General features: G+C 34.7%; 1 pseudogene; it reads right to left on the minus strand.

Moving 5' to 3' along the window:
- Nucleotides 1-2,569: 2,569 nt before the first annotated feature.
- Nucleotides 2,570-10,574, minus strand: LOC116873589 (annotated as a pseudogene).
- Nucleotides 10,575-20,346: the final 9,772 nt, after the last annotated feature.

Here is a 20,346-nt window from a genome sequence, read left to right on the forward strand (position 1 = left end):
CTTGCCAGGAGCCGGCCCTTGCCCCGCAGTCTATCTTCCCGTCGCTTTGGATTCACTTCTCCGCCAGTCCTACCTTTCAGAAAGTGGTTGATTTTCTGTTTCTAGAATTGTTGTTCTTCTTCTCTTCGATCTCCTGTTGGATTTGTAGGTGTTTGCAATCTTTAGATAAGCTATCTAGCTGATCTCCCGATACCTGAAGTAGTCTCAGCCTGCTACTTCTCCGCCATCTTGACTCCTCCCGGAAAGTAGTTTTCTAAAATAGAGGAAAATGAGTAGTAAAAACTGGAGCAGAAATCAATGAAATTGAAAACAGGAAATGAATAGAAAAAGAAAACAATACCAAAACCTGTTTGTTTGAAAAGATTAATAATTTCGATAAGATTCTAGCCTGGAAGTTAAGAAAAAAAGAGAGGGAAAACAAATGGTTACTATTAGAGATGAAGGAGAAGGCAGCACTACATACTCCATGGACATTAAAAAGATAATGACAATATGGTGAACAAGTCTTTGGCTACAGATTTGATATCCTATGAGAAAGACCAATTCCTTCAAAGATACAATTCTCCAAAAGTCATAGAAAAAATAATATACAATGTGAATAGAGCTGTACAATTATTAAAGAATCTGAAATAATAACTAACAATCTTGCAAAACAGAAAACCCAAGGCCCAGATGGGTTCCCTGGTGAATTCTACCAAACATTTAAGAAAAATGTTATATGAATTTTCTGTAGTCTCTTTCAGAGGATAGAACAAAGGACATACTTCCTAACTCATTTTATAAGAACACTGTTACTCAAATAGCCAAACCAGACAAAGGTGTTACAAGAAAACTACAAACCAGTATCTCTGATGAATATAGATGGAATAATATGTGAAATGTTAGTAAATCATATCCAACAATGTATGAGAATTATACACTACCAACAACTGGGATCCCAGATGTGCAAGGGTATTTCATCATTTGAAGATTAATGTAATCCATCACATTGCACTCCAAAAAGAAAAATAACATGATCATATCAATAGACACAGAAAAAGCATTTGCCAAAATCCAATACTGCTTTACGTTTGGAATAGAAGAGAACTTCCTCAAGTCAAAAAACAAAACAAAAACAAAACAAAACCTATTTAAAAAAAAAAAAAGTGGGGTGTCTGAGTGGCTCAGTGGGTTAAGCCTCTGCCTTCAGCTCAGGTCATGTCTCAGGGTCCTGGGGTCAAGCCCTGCATCGGGCTCTCTGCTCAGCAGGGAGCCTGCATCACTCTCACTCTCTGCCTGCTGCTCTGCCTACTTGTGATCTCTCTGTCAAATAAATAAATAATATCTTTAAACACACACACACACAACCCTACAGCTAGTATACTTAATTGTGAGTAACTTGAAGCTTTCACAGTAAGACCAGGAACAAGGTAAGGATGTTCCCTTTCTCCACTGCTTTTCAATATTATAATTAGAAATCCTACTTAATGCAGTAAGACAAGAAAAGCAAGTAAAATGTACATAGATTTAAAGGAAGAAACAAAGCTGTGTTTCTTTGCAAATAACATGATCATCGTATAGAAAATAAAAAAATATGCAGAAAATCTCTTGGGATAATAAGTAATTATAACACGGTTGCAGGATAGAAGGTTAATATGCAAAAGTTAATTACTTTCCTACAAAATGGCAATGAACAAGTAGCATTTGAAATTAAAAAACCTATCATTTATATTAATGTACAAAAATGATATAATTTGGTATAAATGTAACAAAATATGTATAAAATTTATATGAGGAAAACTGCAAAACTCTGATGAAAGGTATCAAAGAAGAACTTCATAGAAAGGTATTCTATGTTCATGGATGCCATAACTTCCCAACTTGCTATGTAGTTTCAATACATTTTCACCCAAAATTCCAGCAAGTTATTTGGTCGATATTGATGATTTACTACTAAAGTTTATGTGAAGAGCCAGAATAGCAAATGCAGTAATGAAGGAAAACAAAGTTGGAATACTGATACTGTCCAATTTCATGATTTACTCTAAGCTATAGTAATCAAGGCAGTGTGATATTGGTAAAATAAAAGATTACTCAATCAATGGAACACAATAGAGAGCCCAGAAATAGACCCACTTAAGTAAGAGTCAACTGATCTTTGACAAAGGAACCAAGAAAAGACAATAGAGCAAGCATTATCTTTTTAATACTGGAACAACTGGTCATCCACATGCAAAACATGAATCTAGACACAGACTTAACACCTTTCACAACTTTTTAAAATGTCAGTATATGGTTTAATTATAACCCAGTGGTAGAATTTGAGGAGAATATAAGTTCCATCATTATAACCAGACAAATATGACAGCATATTTGAACACAAAATCAGGAAGCTACATACTAACAAAATGATTTAACTATGTATACATAAACCTGCTTATCAAACACTGAAGTAAAATAATTAAACCATTTTTCAGTCTTCAGTGTTTTACTCTGCTCTGGTGAAAGCATTTTGAATGCTTGCATAGAGACATAAAGTCAATATTTAATCGAAAATTGATTACACATCTGTATTTTTTTTGAAATTGGATTACATTTTCTTCCTTTCTGATAGTTTGGCAGAATCTGACTTTAGAGCAGGAAAAACTTGATGATACAGATTTTTGTGGGTTGCTGCTGTACTATAAAGCTTGTATAAAGGCTGAGTCTCACAAGGCAGTACCTGTATGAGCTATTACAGCATCCTGTTCTCCAGACTGCCAAACATGTGCCCAGGAGTACAGGGTGATATGGGTCAATTCTATTATCATATTGCATAGTTGAGCTATAATGTCCAAACCAATGATTCTGGTTATTACCAACAATCACTTATGTGGTAAAGATTACAAAAAACAGTGTGGTGGGGCTATAAGTTGCATGGAAGATATTTTTGCGTTATTGTGCTTAATATCCTAGAGGTACTGTTTGTACATCTCTTTTACTTCCCAACTGCTGCTGATAACACTAGCCAAATTTTTACCCATGCATCTCTGTCACCCTGCAGAATAGCTTTACAAAGTCTTCCTTAAGCTCCAGGTATTTGGCCTCCAAGTCATTTGGGACTAGAAGTGGTTTGTTACAACCACAGATGTTTTTCATCTTTTTGCTACATGTGTCTTGAACAGTTGTTATGGCCACCAAATTGTTACCTTTTGCTGTGGCCTGCGCATGGATTGGGGATCTGGTAATTCTTCACCTTGACAGATTTTTAATATGTCTTGGAGTAGTCCACCAGACCTTGACAAGTGATTTTATTCTCTGATCTTTTTATTATCTAGGCTCTCAGGACTAAGGAATCCAAGGAATCAGTATTTTCAAGTTTTGGTGAATTCATCATCTATTTCTTTAAATTTTCCATCAAAATACAGAAGGGTAGCTCCTTTTAAGCCATCATGAGGTAGCAGAAAACAGTATATTTTGGTGAAATAGGAATAGATGTATTGTTTTTCAAACATTCTCTAGTTCCTTATGTTGGTTCTGTGAAAACTTTAGGAAGTTTCCCAAAAATTTGGTGCCACCATCAGCTTCCCCAAATTCATTTGGGTAACTTCAATTCTCAATGAAAAAATGTCAGGCTTTGAAATGGCTTTAGGAATATTTTCCTCCTGCCAGCTAGCCATACTCAGCAAAGAGCTGAAGATTCTGATCATCATCCTCTTGGACATTTTGGGATAGGGATATAAAGGTTATATATCTATATTAAGCTTATCATTTTGCCAAGGACAAATATTGTAGCTGAATCTCTCAAACTGACTGTCAAATGTTCCCTGAGTGTCCATCAATAACACCACAGACTTATTGAAAAGGAAGATAACTGCGTGTCTAAATTGTGTTCTCTCATTGAGACCTCTCTATGAAAAACTAGTTAGTGATCCCTATCATGTCCAATTCAATCAACTGATTCCTGGTTGTACATGTATTTTTAACATGAACTCTTTCAGAAATAATTTTCCTTTAATAAATGCTCCAGCAACAGATGCAGCACTGATCTCCTTGACCCTGAAAGCTTCTAAGGGAAGCACTTGATTTAGTGTGATCTCATCTATCTCAGAGGAATGGCCATTTGCGACAGTAGGGACTTGGACTGGTCCTACAGTGATAGAACTTCACTACCACCAGTCTTCATACCACCATGGCCAAGAATTGTAAGGACTGAAACAGCTCAGATGGATTTTCAGGAAATAAACAAACATATGAAAGGATCTCAGAAGAGGAGGAGCCACTGGAAAAGGCAGGACTTTTCATAAGAATTAATTAAAAATGGATTAAAGACCTAAGTATAAAATACAGAACCATAAAAATCCTAGAAGATAACATATAAGAAAAATGTAGATGACCTTGAGTTAGATAATGATTTTTTAACCACAAGAATAAAAGCACAATTCATGAAGGGAAAAATTGATAAACTGAAATTCAATGAAATTAAAAATTTCTGCTCTGCAAAATACATTGTCAAGAAAGTTACAAGACACATTACAGACTGGGGAGAAATATTTCCAAAGGGTATGTCTAATAAGAATCATTATCCATAATACACAAAAACTCTTGAAACTCAACAATAAGAAAATAAACAACTTGATATAAAAATGTGCCACAGACCTTAAAAGGTCTCTCACCAAAAGAGATATATAGATGGAAAATAAGTATAAGAAAAGATGTCCACATTATCATTAAGAAATGCACAATAAAATACCAATGAGATACCACTACACACATATTAGAATGGCCAAAATCCAGAACACTGACTATACCAAACACTGGCAAGGTTATGAAGTAATAGGAACTCAGATTCATCATTGTTGGGAATGCAAAATGATACAGCCACTATGGAAGACAATTTGGTGGTTTCATACAAAACTAAACATATTGTTACCATATGATCCAGCAGTCCTCCTAGTTGGTATTTGCCAAAAGAAGTTGAAAATGTATATCCATACAAAAACCTGTGTGTGGTTGTTTATAGCTTTCTATTCATAATTGCCAAACTGGTAAGCAACCTTGTAGGTGAATGGATAAATAACCTAGGTACGTCAAGACAATAGAATATTATTCAGCACTAAAAAAATGAGCTATCAAGCCATAAAAAGACATGGAAGAAAGTTAAATGCATATTACTACATAAAAGAAACCTATCTGAAAGGACTACTTACTGTGTGATACTAACTGTATGACTTTCTGGGTAAGGCAAAACTATGGAGGCAGTAAAATGATCAGTGGTAGCCAGGGGTTAGGGAAGAGGGAAGGATAAATAGACAAAGATTATTAAAACTTCACTGAAACTACTCTGTGTAATATAATATAATATAATATAATATAATATAATATAATAATGGTAGATACATGTCATGTGTATTTGTCTGAGCCCATAGAATGTCCCAAATTAGAAGTGAACCCTAATGTAAACTCTGGACTTTGGCTGATAATGATGTATGAATGTAGGTTCATCAGTTGTAATAAATGCACCTCTCTGGTTGGGGTGCTGATAATGGGGGCGGCTTTACATGTTCGGGGGCAGGGAGTTTATAAGAAATCTCTGTACCTTCCACTCAGTTTTGCTATGAATCTAAAACTGCTCTAAATATAAGGTTTGTTAAGAAAAAAAATAATCTTCTGGTAGATAGAAGAGGATCATGGCCTTGTCAACATCTTGATGTTGGCCTTTTAGTTCTAGAACTTGGAAAGGATAAATTTCTCTTGTTTTGAGCCACTTATTTTGTGGTATTTCATTATAGTAGTCTTGGGAGGAATAAGCATAAGTTATCCTGGGTGGTTTGATAATTTTCACCTGTAAATCTATTTGGAATTATTATTATTTTTTTCTTTAGCAAGATAGGAGAGGGGCAGAGGAAGAGGGAGAGAGAGAATCTTAAGCAGGTTCCATACCCAGCAAGGAGCCTGATGTGGGACTTGATCTCATTACCCTGAGATCCTGACCTGAGCTGAAATCGAGTTGGATGCTTAACCAACTGAGCCACCAGGCACCCCTAATAGTATTATTTTTTAATGTAGGGTGGAGTGGAATCCTGCAACCAAAAATATGTTTTTAACTATAATTTCCATTTACTGTGTGTTAATCTGTTCAAAACCTATATATTTTGAGTATTTTATTGAAATTGTCTTATCTCTATTCATTCCATATTTATTAATACAGTATTATTAGCGATGATAATGACCTCTTTTCATTTAACAATTTTTCTTTTTAGTTTATCTTATCATTATATTTTCTCGTATACAGCAAGGAGAAACCAAAGGACACTTTTAATACTTTGTATGGAAAATCTTTAGGCAGCCTGTTCTTTCAGCACATTTATTGTCTTATACACTACTACAGGCAACCATATTGGTAAGCTCAATTTTTCTGTAACATTTTCTTCAACTTCCTTCAAGTCCTTGTGTTCCAGGCACTTTAAGCTTTTACCAACATTCTCCTCAGTTCCAAAATCATTCTCCTATTCTAGAATTGTTACTGTAATATCCCATTTCTTAAGTGCTGAAATTTAGTTACCTGTTAGTGCTGAAATTTAGTTACCTGTTACTGCATAAAAAATGATCATAAATTTAGGAGCTTGAAACAGCAAACATTTATTAGTTTGCTGCATTTGGATAACTGACTTCCTTGCCATATAACCCTCTCAGTAGTCTCAGAGTATCCTCACAACATGGCAGCTGGCTTCCCTCAGAAAGAATGATCCAAGAGAAGGAAGTCAACCTAATTTTAAAAATGACATACTATCACTTATGCTATATTTTATAATTATACAGACCAACCCTGGTATAGTGTGAAAGATGATTCCAAGAGGGTCTGGAAGCAAGGGGTGGGGATCATGGATGGTGGGGCAGGGGAATCTTGGAGCAGTTATTAAAGGATGATCTCCATCAACATTGAGTGGGTTTTGTTAAGGATATCAACATAAAGTCTGCTTTATCCTCATTTAACAGTGGTCAGTTGAAATGAATATATTGAGATTTATTATATCATAGAGATTTCTGTGATTTGATTAAGTAGCTAATTGGTACTTGTAATCAAAACTAACAGAAAAAAAAAACTAACAGACAAATGATTTAAAAATGTGTATCAGTATGAGATTTCACCAATAATATAGTCCCACTATTGTGACCTTTGAGGACAATATTACAATGAAGATCATTTTTATAAGTGACATCTTCTTAATCTTGGTTTCAAATGAAGCATAAATGGGAGTGAAGTGCTTATTTAGACTAATGTTGCAGTCCAGTTATTTCAATTAGAGTCACCAAGCTACTAGTGAGCTGACTGTATTATTGGAACAGTTCCTTTAAACTACTGACCAAGTCTTGCCAGACTCAGCAGGCAACATCTAATGTGATTACCCCCTAATGAGTTACAGCATTTAGGAAGCCTATAAAACAATTTTAACAGGGCTTAGAAATACCACTTCTATAAAATGGGCCGACATAAAGTTAATTCTGTAATGCATTACATTAAGAGAAAAGTGTTTACTTTTCTCTCTGTGAACAATCCACTAATTAATCTGGAAACTATCACCTGAGAATGCTACTGAAGTCGATCAGATGAAATAGAATAATGACAGGTATTGTGATGGGAGCTCAACAAATTCTACTCCAAAATATATCCCCCTATTAGAGCTGCTGTAAACTATGCTTGAATTTAGCCATCTTGGCAGAAGATTTAAAAAGAAAATACACATTCACAGCCATGCAATTAGAGGAAATCACACCAGCAATTAGTTGTAGAATAGGTGTTACTTCTATGTTAGCATCTATTTTCAGTTATTTATGCTTTGACTTTTTTTTTTCTTAGTTTCTTTCTTTCTGTGAGAGTTTGCAGGCAAACAGTAGAGTCTGAGCTCATATTTGATAGAACCCTAGAATGCTTGTGTTAGGAGGAATTTTACCCTAACCATGTCAATTCCTGTTGAGAGTTTTTTCCCTTTGAATTGAGTCATTTTTACTCCAGAATTTGATGCCTCCTCTGAACTTAAGTAACTTGAGTGGTAGAACTCATTATCTTCCGAGAGAATGCTTTCTACATCAAATCAACTTGGTCAGCTATTTCTCGTATGGACACTCAGTCTGTCCATCTGAGTTTCTAAATATTGACATAAACTCTTCCCTTGTTAACATTTAACCTGAGTCTCTTTCCTCTTGCACAAGACAATCCTTTAAATATTTATGATAGACACTTTTGTGTGTTTTTGTAAGTGGAGTCACCTCATGAAGCTGAAGAATACCATTTTATTTTAACTTGCTTAGCATCAGGTTATCATTGATTTTCTTAAGATGGGATTGTGCTTGGGTTTTTTTGTTTTGTTTGTTTTGTTTTGTTTAAATTCTTTGTGCCCTTACAATATCGGGAGGTTCTTGATTGTTGTGTATTTACATATCATGAGAGATTTGGTCCTGCTGCCCCCTGACATGAAAGTTGTAGATTTAATTTAAAAAATTTGGTAATCTTCTGCAATAGTATACTTCTTGACCCACACTGACACATGGGGATGGCTGAATGAAATAATCTTGACAGTCTACATGGTAATGTAAAACTGATGAGTACAGATGTTGATCCATAGGCTCATAAAATATAAGATCAGAGGAAAGTCAAATCACATGTGAGGAATGTATCTTCTTAAGGAATGACATGCCCACAGTGATATTAAATCGAGACAGGAAAGTAAAATGGGAATTCTGTAAGTTAAGTAGTATATATGCATGTATATTGGGCATTCAAAAGCATTTGTCAGCTGTTATAGTTATGAGAATCTGAGAAGTACTCTTCTAGAAAGTTGGGGACATTTTGGGGACAGTTCCTAAGTACCAGAATGAGAACCTTGGAGGTGGGGTAATCGTACATGTTTAATTCATTCAGCATTCAATCAATAGGCATTCATTGATCCCTTGTTTTGAGTCGGGTCATGTTTTGGGTACACTACGTGCACAATTTTAGGCAGTGGCATAATCAGAAGCTTACCCTATTAATGTCGTACAATGACCATAAGTAAGGCACAATATGCTGATTTTGGGGTTTGAAAATAATTTTGTATCTAATCTATTTTATTGACTTGAAAATGCATTTTACAATAATGATTACAAAAGTTTTATGAGATTGTTACATGCATACACAAAATAGTGCATAATTTTTATAGCTTTATAAATACCAGTGACATGTTGCATTTGCCAGCTTTTCTAGGGTTTGAATTCAATGATTAGACCTTAATTTATATTTTACTTGCTCGATTGATTCTCATCCGGATTATTTGCTGTGTGAAATTTTAGATGTCAATGGAAGGGAAATGGTGAGAATGTCATAGAAATGCAGAGCTTTTCATGTAATCCAACTCAGTGCAGCCAGGCTAATGCAGTCCATGTGCTTTGTAAACACAAGCTGGAATATACTAAATTTCTCAGGGACTATAGTAGTGAGGTGATGTTCCTAGATTCATACTATAGAACTGAAAGCAAAGCACTGAAAAAGATTACATTTTATAAGTCCCAGGTGCTATCCACTAGCCAAAGATGATAATATATTTTTTAATGGAAAAAAAATCCAACTTGTTTATGAAGAAAGGTATTTTTATTAACAGAGCTAGTAGACATTACAAGAGTTGCTAAATGATATTGTAGAATCTTCTTTTGAAAATCATATTGTAACAGACTTTCATTTCCAGAAAAATGGAATCGACATACTTTCCCACCTTTACTCCCTGCTAAGTAAACCCAAAACACTGGACATTTTATACAAAATGAATATAAGACTTTAAAGGTGAAGGGAAGAAGGTGTACTGGCTAAAGATCTTGGGACTAAGAGAGAACATGATGGTGAATTTCTTGGGTTTTCTTTTTGAGTCTCACAGCCCAGACTTAGAGGTAAAGACTCAGCAATCCAGGAAGGTCAATGAGTGAAGACAAAAATGGCTCAACAAAAGCCTGCTCTCTCTAGACAAAAGAGTGAAAAAAGGAGAGTCTCACAAGAAGGAAAACTTTTGGATAATACTGCTTTACTCCAGCCAAACACCCCTGAAAAGACTATAGTCCCACTCCACCAGCAACAGCCAAATGAGGAGCCTAGACCACATTTACTAGGTAGTAATGAGGTGTTGTAACCTCCCACCAGGGTGGTGTCAGAGAAGGCAAAGTAGGAAACTGAATCTCTCATCCATGTCAGGCAGTAATGAGCTCCCTTCTCCCACTGCAGAATCTGTGGAGACTATACATGGAACCTGGACTTCCACCCTAACACTGCGGTTTAAAAAAAAGAACAGACTGGAGCAGATGCTCATTTCCTTTGTTTTCCTTCCAAACTTTGACCACAAAGCTCTCCTGTTTTAATTTTAATTAATTAATTATGCCAACTTTTAAAACATGAAATAGTTTTAAATTAAAAAAATAAATTTTATACTATTGACAAAATCAGTAGATCCTGAAACTCTAGGTCCAAATTCAGCTGCAGCATAAGAGCATTTGCCCCTTTACATGGTCATGCATTCTCCATTTAAACATAATCCTTGATACTTCTTGTGACCTCCCACACAAAGTATAAGTGGCAGTTATTTCTTACCCATTGTTCAGTCAAGAATGGAAAAACTAACCAGTGGTCTAAGAGACTTCGTTATTTTTCTCATAACCGCCCAACGTCCCATGGATGTAAATTTTAGCCCCTTATAGGTATATAAATTTATATCAATATTACTTCTAGATCATTGGTTTCAATCTTGGCTATACAGAAGAATATTGTAGAGAAATTTTTAAAATCTCAGTGCCCAACCTCAAAATTAGTTCTCAAACTAGCTGTAGCTGGAACCCAGGTGTAAGTATTTATATCTTCCCAGGGGGTTTTGATACACAACTAAGATTGTTTAGGTATTCTCTAAAATCTCTCCTGTTTCATAAATTCTAAGACTTAAAATTCTGAAGTCAGTTGTCCTAACATTTGGTGAGGTTCAATATATTGTGTGTAAGCTATATACTGGGGACCTGGGATTGATGCAGGAACATTAGTTGTGGACTTCTGCTTGCTGAGGTGAGCAAATCATACCAACTCTTTAGGTGTGCAGCCCAGTCGAATAGAGAACATTCACACCCAGAAAAAAAATATTGTAGATTAATCCTAGTTCTAGGGTCAATGTTCTCTGTACCCCAAGAAAGTCATTTTCTCATTCTAGGTCTCATTTTCTTTTTCCATTTATGACTCAACAGCATATACATACATTGTTGTACTCACGGCATATAGTTGTAGTTTATACAAAAATATAAACCTATAATAAGCCATAAAAGGGCTTATTTCAAACCTAATGACTTATACTTCAAATTCAGAAAGGTGATCACAAATTTGAAATTCTAATTGCAATGCTTAGGTAAGAAACTTTCACCCCTGGTTACCCTCCAAGGTCCAGATTACATGTCCCTGGTGAATCACAAGGTTGATAACTGAAAGTTTTATAGGTTCAATAACCAGCTATGAAAAGGCCTACAATGATCAAGAGCCAGTGGCAGAGCTTAGAGCCCAACAGTTTCTATTATTTGTGTTCATACTTGTTCATTCTCTAGAGAAGGTTAGAATATTCTATACAAAGCTGTGTTCAGTTCTCAAGTGTGAAACTTCCATGACTGGAAACACATCAAGGCTTTTTGACAGCAGATAACTTTTTACCTCCTCTCTGAGGGGCTCCTGTTCAGAACAAAAATGTAATATAGTTCAGAGTGTTATCAGAGCCATTATAAAATGCACTTGGGCATTCCGAGATTCATGGTTAATGCCTTTCTATAATTTGTGAGAATGTGTGCAGAGTCCTTATATCATGCTAATAACAATGTATTATGCCACTGTGCAGCTCCGTAGTTCAACTTACGTAAGTTTAAAGCTGTGATGTTGAAGGCAAAGATGAAGACTAGAATTGAAAATTTAAACAAGGTTTTATCAAGGCCATTGATGAGTTGGGGATAGAGTAATGAATAAAAATTAAAAACAGTGAAAACCTCTAAGTCTATCTTAGAATGAACTCAAGTGGCATAGTTCAGGCAAGCTTAAAAGAAAACTAACTATTGTGTGATGGGATTTATTTACTGTCTGTAGGGAAAAGTATTGAAATAAGTCTATATATTCTAAAACATGGAATGTCTACTGAAATAGGCAGCCTAATTAAGCATCACCCATCTTCCATATGTGTGTGTGTTTTCCTTCCTAAAAAATTCTACCTTTGTAAGCTAGGAATACCTTAACCCGAAACAAACTTCTCCATTCAACAGGACTTCAATTTTATAACTTGACGCTGAAGAATGAAATCAGACCCAAGTAGTCACTGTTGTTTGTGACATTGCGCTGAATTTAAATTCAGTCATGCCACTTGGAGTTCAATAAAGGCAAGCAGTGAATTTATAGGTATTCCAATAATAGATTGATATACTGATAATTAGACTCAGTCCTAAATTAAAATCGAATTTCAGATGGATAGAAAATGTGTTATTTTCTGATATTCATGAAGCTCTGCTTCTTTCATAGAAATGATGAGAATGGAAAGGTTATGTGAAGAACAGAATGCAGAATAAGAGTAAATCTTCATCTATTTCATAAACAAAAACCAGGGCTGATGATGAGTGAATCAAGGTATTTGAGTTGTACCTTTGAAAAGAATATAAAATGTTACAGGTATCTCAGGAATTCATGTAGACACTCACTAGGACTTGAGAGAGAAATAATAATTATACAAAATGGTGTTTTATTGGTAAGTGTTTCTTTGTTGAACTATTACACCTGAGTGAGAAATAGTGGCACCTGTTTTGTTTATATCCATTATTGTCTGTTTTGAGGTGGCTTCATGCCAGCACATTGTAGGGAAAACCTGATGATTATTCTCTAAATTGCATCCATTATATTATGAAATCACCTTTTCTACTACATTTTATGAATGACTAACTGTAGAAACTTCAAGGTTTTAGAAATGATTTATAGAATCTAATCATTCATGTATAATTAATTCTAATAATTTACATGAGTGTTTCAGGTCATTTTGGAATAATTAGCCATTGTTGAGGGTTTTCCCCCCATCAATTAAACTAATTGCTTTTCACAAAGGTGTAAATTGAATATTGATCCCCATTTTTTAAAACTCACTTGCATAAGCAAATTATGCCTAATTGCCAGCTTACCACATCATTACACAGTTATCATCAATTATACAAAAATATACTCTACTAGACTAATGAATTCTTTGTCGTGTTTTGAAGGGCTTTTTAATTGTGATTCTTGAAACAATGTTGTCATTAAAAAAAAATTAAACACCATGTTTAAACCCATAACACAATAAAGCACATTATTGGTTAACAAATATACTAGCTCCTGCCTAGATAGTCATTAATCTTAGAATATAGAGAATTCCTTGAAACACTTTGAAAGAACCTCATTATTGTTTCTAAATATAGTAAATACACATAGACAAATATGAGACTATGTTGGCTCTAAATTTTTTTTTAGCTTAATCCTTTCTGTTTCCTCTCTTTATTTCTTTTCTACTTGATGAATAAAATCTCTGAGAGGATTTGAAGAGGATGGAAATTTCAAAGAATTGCCAGTAGAGAACAGAACAACATTTTAAAAAGTCAGGAGATGAAAGAACTCTGTTCATCATTCATTCCATGCAATGAATTATTGTCTTTTGGTGGTTTTGCTGGGTTTTTTCCTCCACTATTGTTTAGATTAGATCCTTAAAAAAAACAAACAAACACAAAAAGACATGAAAATAAATAATGCCAAAATTCTCCTTGTAGATTTCTATAATATATGGTGTAATTGTCACACGTTAGGTCTAGACAGAGACCGGAAGTAAAACCTGAAGGATAATATTTAAGTGCTTTTTGTGTGTGGGAGGATGGTCTCAGTATGAAAGCCTTAATTTAATTCTTAGATATCCCACTAATAAAAGCATATGAATATAGGCCACTTTTTATTGGTGCTCACTTCATGGAAGGCAGACTTCTCTCAACTGGATGTCATGTTGAGCAACTTAACGTTTCCTAAGGCTGTGTCTACACAGACAAAGAGAAGCAAAAGATAAGAAAAGCTTCAAATAATTCTCTTGCTTAAAACTGTTGGACAATGTGTCTTGGATTGCCTCTGGACATTGTAGGAATCAGTTTTTTATTTGCTCAATGGACCTAACTTTTTCTCTTTTCCCTTTCCACAGAGATGGAGGAGGGAAAGAGGAAGACAAGAAATGTTGCTTTACTCTTTCGTGTCTTTCTGATACCAAAATGGGATGATGTTTTAAAAAGTTTAACTTAAAAAGTTCAGTTTTAATAAATTTAATGAAATTTGGCCATTGTATTAAGTTGGTTGGGTTTTTTTGGGAGAATATGGATGAGCCTCACGGATATTATGCTAAATAAAATAAGTCAGAGAGTGAAAGACAAATACTGTAAGTTCTCATACATGTGGAATCTAAAAAAGCCAAACTTACAGAAACAGAGTAGAGTGGTGGTTACCAGGAACTAGGGAGTAAGAAAAGTGGGAGGGAAGTTGGTTAATAGAAACAAATTTCCAGATAAGTAAGATGTAGGGATCTAGTGCACAGTGTGGTGATTATAATTGATAATACTGTATTATATACTTGGAAGTTTTTAAAAGTATAGATGAACCTTAAATGTTGTTACCACATGCACACATACACAATTATAATTGTGTGACAAGTTGGAGATATGAACTAACCTTATTGTGGTAATCATTTTGCAATATATACATGTATCTCTTCATCACATTGTATGCTTTGAATTTACATGTGCTCAATATCAATATCTCATTGAACCTGGGGAAAAAATATTAAAAATTCCCCCCAAAATTGTGTATGTGTGCAATATGCCAGGAACTGTCTTAGATTTAGGTATTGTTGAATGAAACAGGTATGGCTCCTTCCCTCAAAGTGAAACAAAGATCAGTGAAGTAAGTACAGCTTATACTTAATGGTAGATCTTAAAAATGCTCATGTTGAGAAAGAAATTGTAACTATGTGAGGTGATGGATCTTACCGAAACTTCCTGTGGTAATCATTTCACAAACTATACATATATCAAATGATTATGTTATGTACCTTATACACCTAATACAATGCTATATATCAATTAGAACTCAATAAAACTGGAAAAATTGTAAAAATTAAACTATATATCTTAGACTCAGCTTAAGGAAACCAAGGACATCTAAGGTAGAAGACTCCTTGAAAATCATGCAGTTTTAATCACTGCCATCCAAATTTACTTGAATACCTAGAGTCACAAGGGCTCATTACCTACTGAGGTAACACTGAGCATTTCCAGAGAGCTTTAATCATCACAAGATTCCTAGATCTATTTCATTCCCAGTTCTGCAGCTCTTTCGGCATCTGGAATGAATCTAATCTCTTCTTGCAGGTTTTAGTTTTGAAGATAACTCATCTCTTGCTATACCTTTCTCTTTTTTATTGTTGACCAAACATTCTCAAATTTCTGTACAACTTATATAGTGTCAGATCTTTCAAAAGATTGCTCTCTGGATTTCTTCAGTGTGTATTTCATTTTCTGATGGTATTTAAAGGTTGTATAAAGAAAAGTCATTTAGGGACGCCTGGGTGGCTCAGTTGGTTAAGCAGCTGCCTTCTGCTCAGGTCATGATCCCAGCATCCTGGGATCGAGTCCCGCATCAGGCTCCTTGCTCTGCAGGGAGCCTGCTTCTCCCTCTGCCTCTGCCTGCCATTCTGTCTGCCTGTGCTCGCTCTCTCTCCCTCTCTCTCTGACAAATAAATAAAATCTTAAAAAAAAAAAAAAAGAAAAGAAAAGTCATTTATGGAAATCATGAAAACAAAACAAAATCCCCAAACAAACAAAAATCTATTATTTCCCTTTTGCATAGTTTAAAGAGTGATCCAAATAGAAAATTAAAAAGTCATCTCATACAAAATAGATGTATTAAGAATATTGGTACAGAATAATGTATTATATAAATAGCCTTACAATTTGTGCTATTGTTATTTCTTAAAATTTTTATTGTATTGAATTACTGTTGTATTTGCCAGAAAATTTTGGGATATTTAAAATCTTTGACCAAGGGCACCTGGGTGGCTCAGTGGGTTAAAGCCTCTGCCTTTGGCTCAGGTCATAACCTCAGGGTCCTGGGATTGAGTCCTGCATTGGGCTCTCTGCTCAGCAGGGAGCCTGCTTCCTCCTCTCTCTCTGCCTGCCTTGTGATCTCTCTCTCTGTCAAATAAATAAATAAAATCTAAAAATAAAATAAATAAATAAATAAATAAAATCTTTGACCAAAGTAGCCCTGCCAAACTTGATTCATGATAAATTAATAATTTCTGAAATAAATATTATTTAGTCTGAAGATTGCTAACTAGTGATGAAAAAAAAAATTTAAGTTTAAATATTATTTGATACTCTGCAATTTTTGCTTGATTTTAAACCATGGCTTCAAAGATGACAACAGTATAAACTAAGCTTAGGTGAATCCAAGGTGGACTTAAATATTTTCAGTATAAAAAACTCTTTATTATTTTGAACATAATAACATTCTTACTTTCATTCCAAAGGATTAAAAAAACTCCAGCCTTTATTCACAAACTGTATTTGTGCTCAATGTTATTCTTCCTTCCTAATGGTTATTGAGTACCATTCTTTGCTATTTATAATGACAACATATTCCTATTTCTGAAGGTTGACTCAAGACCTTCTTACATTAACTTGAAATAAAATGAGAATAGCACAGGCCAGGCCTGACACTACCCAGCAAACACACATAAAGAGTAAATTTAAAACTCTACCCAACAGAAACCACACACTCTTGCTTTAATTGCTACAGAGAGTTCAGTGTCTCAAACAAAACAGGGGTAGGAAAATGTGCTTTTATAATAGGCTGATGCTATTGCAAAATAAAAAGCAAACTAAGGTCAGCCCTTCTTCCCCAACTTGCTTACTTTTGGTTACATCTTGGAAGTGATTTCAAAGCAGATTTCAAAGGGCAACATCTGTTGTTGGAATCATGCATAAAGAAGTTTATAGAGAGTTAAGTTTATAGATAGCTAAAGAATTTAGAAAAGCATGGGGAAATGCTAAAGAGATTATAATAGTGAATTTGGAAGAAATGTATTGAACTCATTCTCTATTTGCATAAACAATTTTGTCAATAAGATGAAACTAAAGTGACTTAGAGATTCATGGCTCCAGCATGTCCTCTTTCAGTATGCTGGGAAGAGTTTCATTCAAGACATTCCAGTATTAAGAAAGCAAATGGCAAATTTAGGGTTCTTTTGACATTTACCACAGAGATAGGTCTTTTGTTAAGAAATTGTAATCAATGAATGCTGGAACACTGAAAAGACATAAAATAAAATAAAATGGAAAAAAATTGTAATCGAATTTTTTTTTTAAAGATTTTATTTATTTATTTGAGAGACAGAGATCACAACTAGGCAGAGAAGCAGGCAGAGAGAGGAGGAAGCAGGCTCCCTGCTGAGCAGAGAGCCCAATGAAGGGCTCTATCCCAGGACCCTGGGATCATGACCTGAACCAAAGGCAGAGGCTTTTAACCCACTGAGCCACCCAGGCACCCCTGTAGTCAAAGTTTTTACATAGTGTTAGGTCTCATGGAGTATTTTGAAAATGTTTCTGAACACTAGCATATAGCCTCAGTATTTTACACTTCTTTATCATCTTAGAATTCTAGCTAATGCCTAAAGCAATTAAGTGTGGACTTTAAACTTTAAATGTATTTCTATTTCAGAATGTGCAAACAACTGGGTGCTCTGATATTTATTTATGAATGGTAAGATGTATGTGAAATAGCATAATGTTAGAGCCCAAGACATGGTATCCTACCTGGCCCTGTTTATTTGGTGACTATCAAGTGATATTTTAAGATGCATGTATTTCATTATTATGTTAAAAAGTCAAGTTGAAATAGGAAAACAACTTCATGATGTTTTTCTTCTTATTTGCTTTACAGACTAGAAAGCAATTTCAAGTTAAAAATAATCTTTGAAGATTGACCATATTTTTTTGTTTAGGAACTATGAAAAGTAGAATTGCAGAGCTAAAGCATGAGAGAAAATATGTCAGGTTTGTAATAAATTACCTGCTGTGTCTAGTTAGATGTCCTTTTTTGTAAGCCAAAATTAAAATTATATATATTCTTATATATATATGTGTATTCATACACACATTTTTTTTCCAAAGTATAAATGAATTAATTAATGTAGAACAACCTCATAAATTCTCACCAACAAACCTAACTTTGAATTACAGGGATGTTTCTTAGAAACCGAATATCAAATATTAAAGAATTTCACTCATCTGTAAAGTATATTAGTCCAAGAATATGTAATAATCTGGGCTAGAAAATCAGAGAGTAAGAGAGAATGGGAGAGGGAGGAGACAGGAAGACATGTTAATCAGACATTTGTAAAAAGCACTTCTTTGATTTAACTGGACAGTTTCTCTCCTGTATAGCAAAACAAAACAAAACAAAACAAAACAAAAATAACACATCTAGTATTTCATTTAAAAAATAAATAAAACTGCATCATGTCAGCATGTTCTTAGAACAAGTGCTAAAAAAAAGTCATTATAGCAGCTACCATATTCCATTTTAATTTCTATTTGTCTTTCTCTTTCATTAAATTTTCTTTCAAGACACAACTCTTTATCTCCAGAATCTAATACAGTACCAACATATAGATGAAAACCAAATAAAAATTCTTGTTGTTTTTAGCCTTTAAATTTTAATCATCATACCTAGAACTCTTATTTGCATAATTGTACAATTAAAATAACTAACTAGTGTGAAATGCTATCTGTATGCCAAAAAATGTCTTAAGACATTTCTGTATTAAATCATTCATTCATTCCAACAACCCTGTGAGGGTAGGGACTTTTATTTATCCACATTATACAAAGGTGGAAACAAAGGCACAGACCAGAAAGGTTATTTGCCCAAAGTGAATGAGTGGCCCAGTCAGCATTTGAACTCAGACCAATTAAACCAAGAGTCAAAGCCCATAACCATTACAATGTATCATCTTTATTACCAAAATCAAGTACATGCCTTGGGGTCAAAGTATTTTCAATAGTTCCAGTTATAAATTACCCCATTACCATTATAGTTATAATAAACACATTATTATTTAACCAGAAAAATTGAATCCAGAAGTGATAAAAGTTAGCAGCTGAAAGTAGAGCCATGTTCAGAATTATTGTGGCTAGTTACCAAGGTGAGCAATCTGTTTTGAGACTACAAACCGCTGAGTCATGGATTGTCAGAGATATCCAGATAATCCTGAGAATATGAAGGGAGGAAAAAGGGGCCAAATGGAAGAAGTGAAGGATGTGGCAGAGATCCAACTTGCCTGACCTGATCATGTAACGTAGGGCTGGTTTTGCCATGTTTAGTATGCACTGATCATAAGTTTCATCTCATATACCATCTCATATACAACTTCATGGTTGCCTGTAATTGTGGTGTGAAGTCTGTGTTGGATTGTATTCCGCTTCCCTTTTTAAGGTCTGTGATGACCTTGGATGTAGACTGTGATGGTCTGCAGAACCCACGTATGTGTTATCCCTGCATTAGATTAACGTTTCCATGGCTTGATGCTTCACTCTTAATATCATAGAATCACTGATCAGTCCTGTGACAGAAAAAAACATGGCTTGATTGTGTACTGTTTGATACTGGAGCCAGGAATATATATATATGCCTTAAAGACGTGGGCAGTGTTGTCTTTATATACACTAGTGTTGATAGTAGGAAAGTCAAATATGGTTGTATTCAGAGAAACGATCTTGAATGCTGGCTTCTCAGTTATTATTGACTAACATGGTATCATAAAGGCTGTTGGTATATATTACATATATATTATATATATTATGTATGAACATTTAAAGCTTTGTATCCAATCTCAGCTGTTTTTCAGTCTGCTTTTACACCAAGAATTTCTAGTGTGTTCTGAGTTTGTTTCCCTCCAAAAAGATATGTAGAGGGGCACCTAGGTGGCTCAGTTGATTAAGCCTCTGACTTCATTTCAGGTCATAATCTCAGGGTCCTGATGATCTTAGCCCTGAATTGGGCTCCCCACGCAGCAAGGAATCTGCTTCTCCTTCTCCCTCTTCCCCTGCCCCCATTCATTCTCTTTTTTACTCCCTCAAATAAATAAAATCTTTTTTTAAAGAAAAGGTATATTGAAATCCTGGCATATATCGGGAAAGGCAAAGGATTCTACTCTAGGACTATTAGAGGGAACATGGTCCATAAGACACTATAATTTTGGACTTCTAGCTTCCAGAACTGTTCGTTAATAAATTTGCTTTAAG

Source organism: Lontra canadensis, unplaced genomic scaffold, assembly GCF_010015895.1.
Source record: "Lontra canadensis isolate GAN:19392208 unplaced genomic scaffold, GSC_riverotter_1.0 scaffold34, whole genome shotgun sequence".
NCBI lineage: Eukaryota > Metazoa > Chordata > Mammalia > Carnivora > Mustelidae > Lontra > Lontra canadensis.